The 13,912-nt window shown below is 30.0% G+C and overlaps 1 non-coding gene across 1 annotated transcript; it reads left to right on the top strand.

Moving 5' to 3' along the window:
- The first annotated feature begins 11,510 nt into the window (after positions 1-11,510).
- Positions 11,511-11,581, top strand: TRNAG-GCC (transfer RNA glycine (anticodon GCC)). The gene has a single exon. It is a non-coding gene; the product is annotated as a tRNA-Gly (tRNA).
- The last annotated feature ends 2,331 nt before the right edge of the window (positions 11,582-13,912 follow it).

Raw genomic sequence — 13,912 nt, 5'->3', positions numbered from 1 at the left:
GTTGGAATCCTAAATACTTGTAGAATTCGCCCTCTTCCATGGATTCAATAACATTTCCATTGAGTTCAAAATCTTCTTTCTTCAGGATTCCTTTTTGCATTTGTCTAGGCCAAACTCCATTTGTATGTCCTTGGTATATGAATGTATAATTTGTAGGAGTTGATGAAATTGTTTTTGTGTGGAAGCATAAAGTTTTATACCGTCCATGTACATGAGATGTGACAGTGTAAACTGTGTTCTTTTTTCATGTCTGATGTAACCATATTACGTGTTATATACATGTTATTATAACGTGTTGTTTAACATGTTAGATAATGGGTTCAGGGCTAAGCAGAACCAAAGAGGAGTGAAGGAGTGGCGTATTTGTATATTTGTAACGTAAGGGGACCTGGGCGAAGACCAGGTAACAATAGTATATTAGTGCTGTCGACCTTTTTTTTCCACCCCGAATGGCACTGCTGATAATAAACAGATGTCATCATCTCTCGAAATACAATATCCTTTTTATTTCGCTGTCCATAGCCCGACACGTGTTCCACAGCCATCTTGTATTATCTCGCGCGCGTGGGATTGTGGGATCTCTCTTATGACTGGATCTAGTTTCGAGAACTCTCTTGAATCGATCGCGATTAAACCTCGTTTCGGTCGAGATTGAAACGGTCGAGAGAGATCGCACCAAGACATAATCCCAGACCTGGCTCACAATCTAGATTGAAATGCTCGGTTCGAACGAGGTATAAGGCTCTAGTTTAGTAGTGTTACAGAGTATAATACGTATATTTTAATATATTTTCTAAAAGAAACAAAACCACTCAGAAATGTTCCGTGTGTTTAACAAGGTTCGGAAAACTGAAAATTTTACCAACGGGTTCGGCCGAACCTGTGGGAACCCGCTGAATATCACCACTGGTAGTAAGTGAGTGTTTACATAATTTAGTGTTTTTCCTACAATGTTTGATGAGTTGGTTTTTGGTATTCGTGGTCTTTGTGTGAGATCTGTACCTGTATATTTAGTGTTTCCTGAAATATAAATGAGAGCGTATTAACTAAATCTATGTCTATGTTATCAGTGGTGGATGAGGAAGTGTCTGTAGTATCATTAGTGGTTGTTGTTGTATGAATGTTATTATCAATGCTTGTTGCTGGATTATCCTGACAGGTTCCGTGATCTTCATTAATGTTAGTTGTTTCTGTCTGTCGATGTATTTGATCAGTAACCTGTTGTTTATGGGATAAGGTTGTTTGTTCTTTTTTGATCAACAACCCTTTGTTAGGTGACAGAGAGGTTAGGGTATTGTTGTGTGAATCTATGGTGTAGTTGTTGTCTGTATGCTGTCATGTTTGTTTCGAGTTTTGTGACGGTATAGTAAGTACGAATGATAAACTCGTTCATTTCTGATTTCCATTTCATCCGTTGGCGTGGTTTTCCAGCCTTTGTGGTTTCTGAATGCATTGCCACAGAAACACCAGGCTAGGTTGGTTTACTTTAGTTGAGGGCATTGCAGTAGCCATGCTTGGGCCGTCGCAGCTTTCGCCACCGGTAACCAAGAGAGACTGTGGCCTATTTTTCGAACGTGAGCCTGTCTATACCTAACCCAAGAACCCGGACCTTGTTAACCGACGCCCGAGCCGGTATCGTGCTTAGATCTGGTTACTACTATGATAAATATCTCCATAGAATGTAAGTGTGGTCACTCTTAGCTTCATTTCTCCCGATAGACCTTACTTGCATGGGTGTCCCTACCAGGAGCTTGTGCTCCAGCTTGCATTGCCCTATGGATCAGTAAAATTACTGAGCTCTCCCACTACGTCCAGGTGGTGACCACGGGAGAGTTATTATTAAACCATGATTATTATTATACTTCACTACATCAGAGAGTTCGGGTTCAATTTCCGTTTTCTTTTTCGAATTATCTTCCTCCTTAATCTTGAATTGGAAAAATTGCATAATCAAGAAATAAAATATCAACTAAAATATGTTAAAAATTATATTAAAAGTTATAATTTTAAATTAATTATAACTTTTAACCAAAAGCATCATTTTCTTTATAGTAGGCCTATGTACTGTACACGTATACATTATAATTATACACATAATCAAACCTTCGATATTGCACCATTTCAAATAGTGCCACACTCGTAAAGTGCCATTGAATATCTATTAAATGATCCTTCTGAAATATTGAAGGAATACAGAATCCTTCAATAAACGTGATTTTGCATTGCAAACTACACTGCTATCACCAAATCATATAACTTTCAGACTGAAACTCAAGTTTGTAGCCTATATAAAACTCATTACTACATATAATTCTTATTGATTGAAGCACTTCGGTTTAACGCCATACTCGATCTAGCGTTAATTTGACAGAAAAACAAATTGTAGCATTAAATCAAAGTCAGACAACTATACGTGTTTATATATATAATTATTATTGTAAAATGACAATTAATATATAGTATATATAATAAATTAATGCTATATTAAAACCTGTCCAAAACGGAACCTTAATAAAATGGAAATCTGCCTAAACGGAAAAAATTCTTCAAATCGCTATGTTAAAAATAAACCTGTTCGAAACGGAAATCTGTCAAATCTGAGAGTCCGGTTTACGCAGGTTTCATTGTATAACTTGCAATGGACGAATATTGTATTGTACAGTATATATAGGCCTATAATGGTACAACAGTGTGTAAACATCCTTTCCTTTAAAGTAAAAATTAAATGATTTGTGTAAAATAAAATGGTAACAGAATATTCAGAAATGTAAATAAAAGATTTTTAAATAATTTAAATTCACAAATTCGTTATATAAATTTAAATAACTTAGGGGAAATATTGATTATTAATTTATTTGTTAAATATTCATTCTGGTTATTGATCACACTTAATTTGATTTAATTTAATAAATTTTCATAATTTTATTTTAAAAAAACTAAATTTATTGCATTTTATCTGCATTCGTTTTTAATTAGCATGTAGGCCCAAATAATAATTATAAATTAAAAAGTGTTTTTAATTAGTGAACATCTGTATTTTTATTACTTTATGGATCTTATAATTACTTAAATACGACTTTAAATTAGATTTTTGATCTATTGAGATAGAATTTAGTAGATTTAAATTATTATTTTACCCAGTACAAAATAGACAAAGAACAGTCTTAAATTGTCTTTCTAATTATGACACCAATAGCTTAAATGAAGGACTTAATTTTCTTTAACAGCGATGAAAGGCTAAAAAACGAAGCTATTTTAGCTAAGTTATAAGGCTAAGTCTAAATTTGAGGCTTCACACTTAGATTTTTTTAAAATTCCTTTTTTATCATTTATTTAGTTTTTAATGTATTAGAAGCCTCAAAATATGGAAGAGACCTCTGAGCCTCTCAACTTCTTAGAGAATTAATCAGAAGAAAACAGTGAGATCTATCAGTAATTACCGAATATTAGTCAATTCTTAGCATATATGAATGAGGATTAGGGCTATCCTTCATCTATGTGTAGAAATAATTATAAAAAACCTGTATAAATTCACAGATTCGGGCTGAATTTGGTTCAGAATGTTCACTACAATTGATGAATGTACAGTAAATTTCTGTACTTATAATTATGAAAAATTAGCGAGGGATTATTTCTTTGTTTTATTTATAATTTTCGATAGATTTATCTACTAAAATGTTTGTTAAATACAGTAAAACCTATCTACACGGATAAATTCTTCGGAACGAGCGATTTTCTGTTAAAAAAAATAACCTGTTTAAACCGGAAAAAATATTTGGTATCGTACGTTTCCGGTTTACGCAGGTTTTACTGTAATAACAATTTCTTTATAAGTTTAATAACTGCTTCTGTTTATTATTTATCTGTAATTAAAAATGTTAGTAAATTATTCCGAATTTTTTAAATTTACATTAATCAAGTAATTAATTTATTGTGTATAAGAAACAAAAAGTTATGTTTAAAGTGGGTCAAGTGGTGAGACACGAATATTACAAGATTTTGTTTTAAGAATCAGTAGTTAGAGCAGGCCTATACATAGCAATTTTTTTTATTTTTTTTTATTCACACTTAAACATAATAACGTATTTGTGTTTACGAATTTGTGTTTATAAGTTTGTGGTATGCAGGCATTTCTACCTTGAGACCTAATCGATTCCTGAAATCGTCATTAAGCGAGTCATCGTAAATCGAATTCTGATTTCCTATTGTTTAGTGTCATAAACTGAGGTTCTATTCTTAGATAGTAAATATACAGCTTGAACTGTATAAAACACCACACCAGGATCACGGCCAATAGAGAATATGAAATCATAAAGTGGGTCTTCTGTATAGAGATGTGTTGTGTTACATATTCATAACATACTCGTATATATGCATGTATCATTGCATCTGTACAAGGTTAGTTAATTAAATTCGAACAAATCAATTAATTTACTCCCCTTGATTTGTAGATAGAGAACAGATTTACAGATAAATGTTGTTTCATTTCTAATCTATTGTCATAAAACAATTTGTTCAAAGGAGTCAAGGTCATTGATTCGCATTCTATGCAACTATTTTCTTTCGTTCTGCATTAACACAAAGGCTTTTTCAGTCGTTAACTAATTTTTGCACCACCTTGTATCTAATAAATACAATTAAATTATATATTTACACGAGCCTGTGTGTATTTTCAAATGGATCTATTTTGTATTGAATTCGTTTGCCTGAGTGCATTAAAGTTTTCGGAATGTATAAAATGCTTTTAGCTTTTCTTTTTTTAAACTGTTTTTTAAAACTTTAATAATGGCTAAAGCTAAGGAAATATATAGGCCTAAATATAATAAATCTGAAAACATGCTACCACCGATGTCTTTATTACTTTTGATTCCGAAACATTTACGTTATTTCAGTATAAAATTTGGTATCGAAGCGGAACGTATATAATAGGTTTGTTTATTATTTAAATTTGAAAAAATTGCTGGAAAATTTAAAAATTTTCCAGTATTTTGTTACAGTTACGAGCAGGAAATTCAAAAAATAAAAGTTACATAATAGATAGAGATAGAATTATCGAAATGGTACATCGTTATATACGTCATTAAATTTATTTTTTCGTCCTTTATAAGCAGATTATAAAGAAGAAAAGTATACGATTGCATTTTTAAAAGTATATTTTTTCCAACAAAAATCGAACCATTATCTTCAAGAGTGATCGATTTTTACGTATAACCTGTGTAAACCGCGCTCTACCAGGTATTTTTCCGTTTTAAACAGTTTTTTCTTCTTCTTAACATTTAAAATCGTTCCATCTTGAAGGATTTTTTTGTTTTGGACAAGTTTACTGTAACAAAGGAATTCAGAGGAGGGAGCTACTGCCTCAAACAGAAAGGTAGACAAAACAATAAAATATAGAAGAAAGATAGCAGTTATTCTAATATTTTCGTTATCGAATATTCACAATATATAACAATTTCGAAGGTAAAATAACATTACTTTATGATATTTTACCTCCTAGAAACGAAGCAATTTTCTCCAAAATAGCAAAAATTTTGAACATTTTCAGTAAAAATATAATTAATGTTTCTTCTTCTATATTATCATACAGGCAATAAACAAATAAATAAATCGATAATAAATTTAATATGTATTTTAACACAATATAATGATTACTTAAAGTGAAGATACTATATACAATTTTGTATTTTTACAATCAGATTATCGGGAAATTTAAGTGCTGGAGATAAGAATAAATGTAAATAATTTGAAAAATATAAACACATTCGGTCTTGATATTTGTACTAAAATTAGAACATGGATAAATCGAATTTGTTTTAGATTTCTATTTATATCCATCTTTAAAAAAATATACTTTAAAATTACTTTAAAATGGACAAATATCTCTAATATAAAATTTAAATATATATATACACACACAGAATATTGTATAGGCCTAATTAAAGTTATTAAAAGTGACTTATTTAAAAAATTCAACAAGATTTTCTTCGTTAATTGTCTAGAGTATGCACGATAAGGAAGACGAAATCAGCTTTAATCCCTGTTATAAATCAATTTAACTGTAATAGTTTATCCTTTTAAAAGACGTACATTGTATATGCTAAATTTAATACTTTGAAATGGTAAAATTCAACCCGCCTTTGGGCCTTTAGGACCACCTAACTGGACAGGGTCATTAAATGACATGGTATCATGCCAGAGTTCAAAGATCGTCCGACTGAAGGAATACTTGTGAGTAAACCGATAACCTTTCCCTTCAGGGATGAGGATTACAAATTCTAGGAACCGGTCCTTCAGTCAACGAGCGAAGATATTTTGGTCATAAACCAACTAGTATTGCTCCGTAACTACCCTATTCCCTCCCATTTTCAATCAAAACAATGGACGTTGTGAAGTGGATTGTCTCCACTTTGATGGCTGTACAGGTTAAATTTCACCGTATTATCAGTATGGCAGTATAAAGAAAACACATTAACAAATTTTACGATTTTTATCGTACAGAAATAGTATCATTTTTGAAATAATTCACATTTAAAATATTATATATATATATAGATAGTATGTGTGTGTATATTGTTTTGTATGCTGTATTCTGTGTTGTATCTGTTGTGTTAGTTACATATGCGTGTACGTGTGGTATTTTGAAGTTGTTGTCATTCTTTTACCTTAAATATTTAACTTGAAAATATTAATTATATTATTAACTACTAAATTATCTTTAAATGTAATAATAATTCGATTTTTGAAGATTTTTCCTCACTAGAAAAGGGGTTATTTTATATTTAATAACACGTTAACTTACTACATTCAATTTTTAAATTCTAATAAATAAACTATGTTTATAGAAAAGTACATTTAAAATTCAAATAATAACATTTTTTGCTGAAAATAAACGTTTCAAATCAAGTTTTTGAATATTATTATTAGCGTTTAAGTACATTATAGGAAAGGATTTTTTAAGAAATGAGATGCTTTTCCTTTAAGGAAATATATTCAAATAAGTATAATTTAGAATGAATTATGCTTGAGTTAAGATTCATCTATATAATTCATAACGTAATTAATGGGGTGTGTGAATATTCTTAAAATAAATCATGATTTATATACTGTACATGAAAGGAGAGCTAAGAAAAATTATATAACTTAAATAAATAAAATATTTATATAAATTATTCTGTATATAATACCTCTATTATAAGTAATCAATATTATAAAAATCGTTACCGCAATATTTAATTATATTTTAACAGAAATAAAAATGTTGAATAGAATTCACGTGACTTCCGGTCGAAACAGAAAGTTTATGTAGAGTTAATCGAGGCCTCCTGCCTATAAGTTTTCCATATTTGGTCTCGATTTTTGTCTAACGCCACTCTTGAAATCAATGAAGGACGGACAGACAAACAGATGGACATCAGGTCTGCAATTTGAAAATTGAAACCCAATAATACAATATACAGGTATACCTCGCCTTACGTCGGTAATTGGTTCCGGAAGAAGCGACGTAAGTCGAATTTACTCGCGTAGTTACGACGTGAGTCGAAACTACGGCGGAAAACGCCAATAACGAGCACTTAAAGATCGCTAAATAAGACGACGACACAGAAACACAGATGTTTTCGTGTTTCGTTCTCTAGGATTTATGACGATTACATTAACATTTACTGTAAATGTACATATTTTAATACGATTTTATGCGCTTTTAACGCTTTTCTAGTCATATTACGACTTCGATATTCGTGGCGGACGGATGTAAAGTCGAATAAACTGACTTAAACTTGATTTTTATTTTTCCATATACAGTACTTTTTTGACAAACGACGTAACTCGAGGTATACCTGTAATAGAAAAATTTATTAACTCTCATTTATGATTTAAAACGTTCTAAAATGTGGATAAAATAACTTAATTAACTTCAGACTGTTTTATTTTAATAATTTATCGTTAAAGTTAAAAATAAATAAATTGAATTATTAGTACGTAAAATGTCTAGAAGAAGTTATTTTATTAACAGTACGTATTATACTGGTGACTTGGTTCAGCAAAATTTAAGAAAAAACAGTCTTTATTTTTCATCTGAACATTTTGAAACAGAGGAAATGACGGGTATATAAGGGAAGCGACATCGTTGTTCAAGTCGTAGTTGGTGTGGAGTAAGTTTTACAAATGTTTAACTCATCTTTTAATAAAATGGCTTATACTTATTGTTGTTGAATACAAGAATATTGTAAATATGCTTGGATTTATCCTGTTAATAAGTTTTCATTTATACAAGATACTGTAAGTTTACAGGTTTACAGAGACGGATTCACATTGTGATACTGTAAGTTATTTTATTTTGTTTTTATGATGAAAAATTTTATAAATTGTAGTAATTTTTAATATTTTGCCTTTAGAAATTTTTGGATGTAAACCTGCTGATGCGGGACAAACAGGGCCGAAACACAATTATATCGTGTCAAGTGAAAAATAAAGTGTGTGTTTTTCTGATTAGTTTTTCTTAAATTTTGCTGAACCGGGTCACCAGTATAATACGTCTTGTTAATAAAATAAGTTCTTGTAGACATTTTACATACTAATCTACACAATAAGGACACAGAGGCGTATGAATTAAAACTTAATTATTGTCAAAGTTAATTATATATAAGTAATAAATTCTAAACTTTCTGTTTTGAATATTTTTTATTTTATTTTGTTTTGATATTTTCGCGTGGTTCGGGAGAGAATAATTTGCTTACTAATGATCAAATCTGCGTAAGAAAAAATAAAATACAGTAAAACCTGTTCAAAACGGAATCTGAGTAATGAAAAAAAATCTCCGAAGCCGAGCGATTTTATATGCTAACAGAAAACTTGTGCAAAACGGAAACCTGCCAAGCCGGAAAATATTCAGTATCGTACGATTCCGTTTTACACAAGTTTCACTGTATTAAATAAAATTCATTTTTTTTTAGTTTTATCTCCAGAATTTAACCCAAAAATAATTACAGTAAAACCTGCGTAAACCGGAACTGCGCGGTACCGAATATTTTTTTGTTTGGAAGGTTTCCGCTTTGGACAGGTTTTGCTGTATATTATTAATTAATTATATAATCTATATCTTCAGCTATTTTTTATATTAATTTGTCTACTCGTTATATACTTGACACTTGGTATTTTGTGTTTTGACTTGTTATAGCGTAGCCATTGTAACTTCTTTAGAAAAATAAAAAAATATATCAATTAATCAATCTATCATCAATCAATTAGTGTTTATAAACATGTTTCTTTATAAACTTAATTGATGTTTTTCATGAGATTAAACAAAATTAATTCGAATGTCATTAAATAGCATTCAAAACACACCGAAAAAAATTAATTGACCAAATCTTAATCGTTAATTGCAGCCAAAATTAGAAGAAAGAATAGTAAAATTTTTATATTATTGTTTGTTAATAGATACTGTATAAGTGTATAAGCATATACAGTAAAACCTGTTCAAAACGAAACCTGCCAAACTGGAAAAAATTTTGATACCGTACGAGTGCGGTTTACACAGTTTTCACTGTACAGTATATAGGAAGCAGGGCCGGCTCAGACGTCGGTTTTTCGGGTCTCAGACCGAGGCCTGGCACTCAGAATGGCCCGCACTTTCAAATTTCCAAGATAATTTGATTAAAAAAACTACCTTTTTTGCGAATATTTTGGAAGCCTATTAATAACTTTTCCCAATACCTCACAAAACCTCCAGCAGGCCACGATAGAAAGATACGGCATCATCTGTAAAAGTAAACATACCAGATGCAATAAAATAATAATACCCAGATAAGAGAATAGACGTATTCTTATTTTAATGCATGCCTTTAGTAGGTATGCACTAAAATAAGGCATTAAAATTCTTTTAATAAATGCATTCACCTGCTTAAAAAATGCCTATATGTAATGTATATGGATGTAGACTTGTTCTTTGTAAATTTTTAATTAAAACTAAAATATTCTATTACAAAAACAACTTTCTATTCTTTGAATTCCAATAGTACAAAGAGTTTGTCAATTTTATTTATTTACTTTTTTTTGCTAAAGGACTCATCTTCAAAAAATTCACTTCTTTGTAAAAATATACTTAATCTTTAGAAAGAGGGTCCCTTTGAAATTTCCCGAGTTTGTAAAGGAAATCTTTAAGCTTACTCAAGTATGTTGAATGTCCTCAGGGAATACGAAATGTCCGATTAGCCATGAATAAAATTCCAACATTGCTTAACAAAGTAGGCTCTCGGGTTCCCGTTGTGTTGTCAAACAAGACCAACTGGGGTATACAAGAGGGTGAGTCAGGAGAAGATTAGATTGGTGATTCTCTGAAGGACTGTCGCTGTTGACAGGCCTTTCACTCGTTCTTATTAGTACTATACTTGTCTATGTGTGGTTTATAAAGGTCAAGTTTGTATACTGGGTCTATGGACAAAAGATAACAGACACGTTTGAATACCAATACTGTACTGTCAACTAATGCTTGTCATTTTATTTCAATAATAATTAATATTATATAATATTAATGAGTTAATTTTTTCTTAAGAATTAGATTATGACTAATATATATATATATATATATATATATATATATAACATTTATCTAACGTATAAAATATATTTAATTTAGAAAATGTGTATATATATATATATATTTATATTTGAGTAAAGGAAGTGTAAAGTAAACAGCGGCAAGTAAGAGTTTATCTTTGAAGGAAAAAAGAATGTGTTGTGGCACTTCAAAGAATATAACAAATCTTTCGGTGTTGTTGCAAGTTAGCGAGATAAGTACAATACTTATTTTCGGTTAATAGCATACGAGATAATGACTTTCGTTCCTAAAGCATACAATGGACGATAAGATGATTCACTTATATTTATGACATTAACCGTTACAGTCTTGTTTTTCCTTCGATTATTATAAGAACAATTACACGTTTGATCACTTGAAAGAGGAAATATCCAAATATGTAGCGGAAGAAAGAAGAAAGTTGTTATCAAATTCAAGCCAATTTATTAGTAGGTAACTAAGATTTTTCAATGGGAAGACGTGCGCATCTCAGAAATTTTTCCAGGGGTGTGTAGCTTGGAGATAAATTTTTATTTAATTATTTATTTTATGGGATTTTTTCGGGACGGAAAAAGCGTTCAACGATCGAGGGTTTAAGTATACAACTCGATCACTTTTAGCATTATGATTGGTGGAATGTTTTACTCGATTCCAGGAGGTAAATGCTCCGTTTGACTCCCTCTTCGGGTGCCCGTATGAGAAGGTGATCGAAAAAGTAGTCAAAACGAAGCGTTCCGTTGTTTATTCTTCAACAAATCGTTACAATTGTAACAATTTAGAGTAGAATTTCAAGTTTCTAATTCTCATTTATAATTTCCTCTATGTTCATTTTATTCCTAAACTCCGTGGGATCCAATATCCACACTACAGATCAATACCAAAATGACTATATCAGTTGTTGAGTATAAGTAAACTGGAAAGAAGAGATTATTGTGTCGCATCGGTGGTTCAGTGGTAGAATGCTCGCCTGCCACGCGGGCGGCCCGGGTTCGATTCCCGGCCGATGCAAGATTTTTTTTTTCTCATTTCTTAAAATTATAACTGATTTTTCGCTAATAAAAAAAGAGATATTTTGCTGTTTAGGCATCGAGGTGATTTTTTTCTAAAGTTTTGATTATAACTAATCAAAAAACAAAAGGGGAAATGACTATTTATGTATTATTTTACTTATTATTATACAGATAATTGTCATGGACACACGCTTTTAATTATTTGAGCTTATTTTAATATTCCAAATTCAATTAAAATAGTATAAATAAATAGTAAAATGTAACAAACAATTACTGTATGTATGTGTCTTGTGTATTTGTAATTGATAATTACACAGATGTGTAAGAACAAAAATGTGCTCTTAGTGTAATTATCTGTATAAGAATTACTGTATAATTATTGTGTAAATATAGGTATGGTGTTAAGTAAATATAGATAAATTTACATGTAGTGTAACTCTGTGCCATAATTATAAATAAATGATAATGTTTAAAAAGATTTTTATCAATGGATATTAAAATAAATTACTTTAAAAAATAATTAAACGTAGAAAGTCGTTTAAATGTCATACAATAATAAAATCTGTTAATGATGTGACTTTTTAAAGTTTTCCAAAAAGAAACTCGAAAAAATAATACCAAACGAACATTGAGCCATTAATTTTATTTTGAAAAAGAAATTATTTTATGAAATAAGAAATATTTTATTAGCGCAATAAAAATGAAAATATATTCTCTGTACAGATTCTTATTACAGACTTATTTACAGATCCCGAGAGAGCCAAGGACGTGACAAATGTCAGCCTCAACCCTTTATAAAAAACCATAAAAATATAAAAATAAATAAACGAAAACAATATTTATCCACCATTTATCAGAATAATTTTTAATTTATATCTCTTCCCTATCGTATTTTTTAATATAAGAAAGATTAAAATTTAGTCCTTCTGTGTTCGGGTACCCCCTATTTATGTTTAGTTATTTATCTGCATTTAAATTATATTATATTTGTTTATTTTTTTAAATCTTCAACATAAAATATAAGATTTTATGCTTATATTTTGATCATTATTTAAATAATTTTATTACAGTTTTTATTCGCTCCTTTATAATACGAATCTTATATTCTATCGACTTTATAAACTCTTTTATAATTTTGTATATAATAGTTTTTAAAAGTTATTAAAATATTTAAATCACGTGATTTATTTTAAATTTTTTAATAAAAAACTACAGACTTCCTCAATGAAGTACGTATCGTAATGGAGGTCAGTTAGTAATTTGATACAGTACAAATAATAATTAATTAATATGAATTAAAATTAAGCTTAATTTTCATAAATTAATTTCTAAAATCATTCGTTTTTAATTTATTTTACAGCTTATAATTTCCAAATAAAAATTAAATTAATAAAAATTTTTTACTGAAAAATGAAAGTCGAACAATTCATCATAGTTTTAACGCCTTTAACCCGTCACATTTTCCAATTTGCGGCTTTTTCTAATCCAACAGTTAATTATTTTTATATAACATTAACCCATTTTTATATCATACAAGGATTATAAAATCAGTTAATTACATCAAGCGGCTCCTTTCCTTAATGGCATTTTCTATTTTTACTATAAAAATCCTTTGCCACGGGCGCCATTGATTAAGGAAAGAAGAAGAATCATCGACGACATAAAAATGATCTTTGCTTAGTCTCTTAAACATGGCGAAACTCTTGACAAACAAGGAGACATTGTGGAGTCTCTGCTTTTATGGTCGGTTTTACGTTTGAGGAGGTCATTGCATCGCCAAAGAGGAAGTTAATTATTCCCGTCTGGAGTGTGATAGTGCACTCTACTTTCTTAGCAAATGAACAAATAGATTTTAAAAAAGTTCCTCCTAACGTTTATTTCAATTAGAGTAAATGTATTTTTAGTCCTCTAATTTCTTCTAAATATGCAGTAAAAAACTGTTCAAAGGGGAACCTGTCTAAGAGGAAACAATTTTCGGAACGGAGCGATTTTCTTTTTTATGTTAAAAAGAAACCTGCTCGAAACGGAAACGGGAAATTATTTGGAACCGTGCGATTCCGGTTTACACAAGTTTTACTGTATTAATGAAATAGATATGAATGAAATAATATGATATGGATAATAAAACGTTATTTAAGTACAGTAAAACCTGCTTAAAACGAAATTTTGCGGTACCGAATATTTTTCCGTTTTGGACAGGTTTTACTGTGTAAGATTTATATAGGAATAATCTTCTGTATAATATACAGTGAATACTGTGTAAATCGGACTCGCACCGTACCAAATATTTTTGTTTGGCAGATTTCCGTTTTACTCGGGTTCCGTTTTC

This window comes from Centruroides vittatus, unplaced genomic scaffold (genome assembly GCF_030686945.1).
Source record: "Centruroides vittatus isolate TY-2023 unplaced genomic scaffold, ASM3068694v2 contig_150, whole genome shotgun sequence".
Classification (NCBI taxonomy): domain Eukaryota; kingdom Metazoa; phylum Arthropoda; class Arachnida; order Scorpiones; family Buthidae; genus Centruroides; species Centruroides vittatus.
Note: the sequence above shows the minus strand (reverse complement) of the source record. Positions and strands in the feature narration are given on the sequence as shown.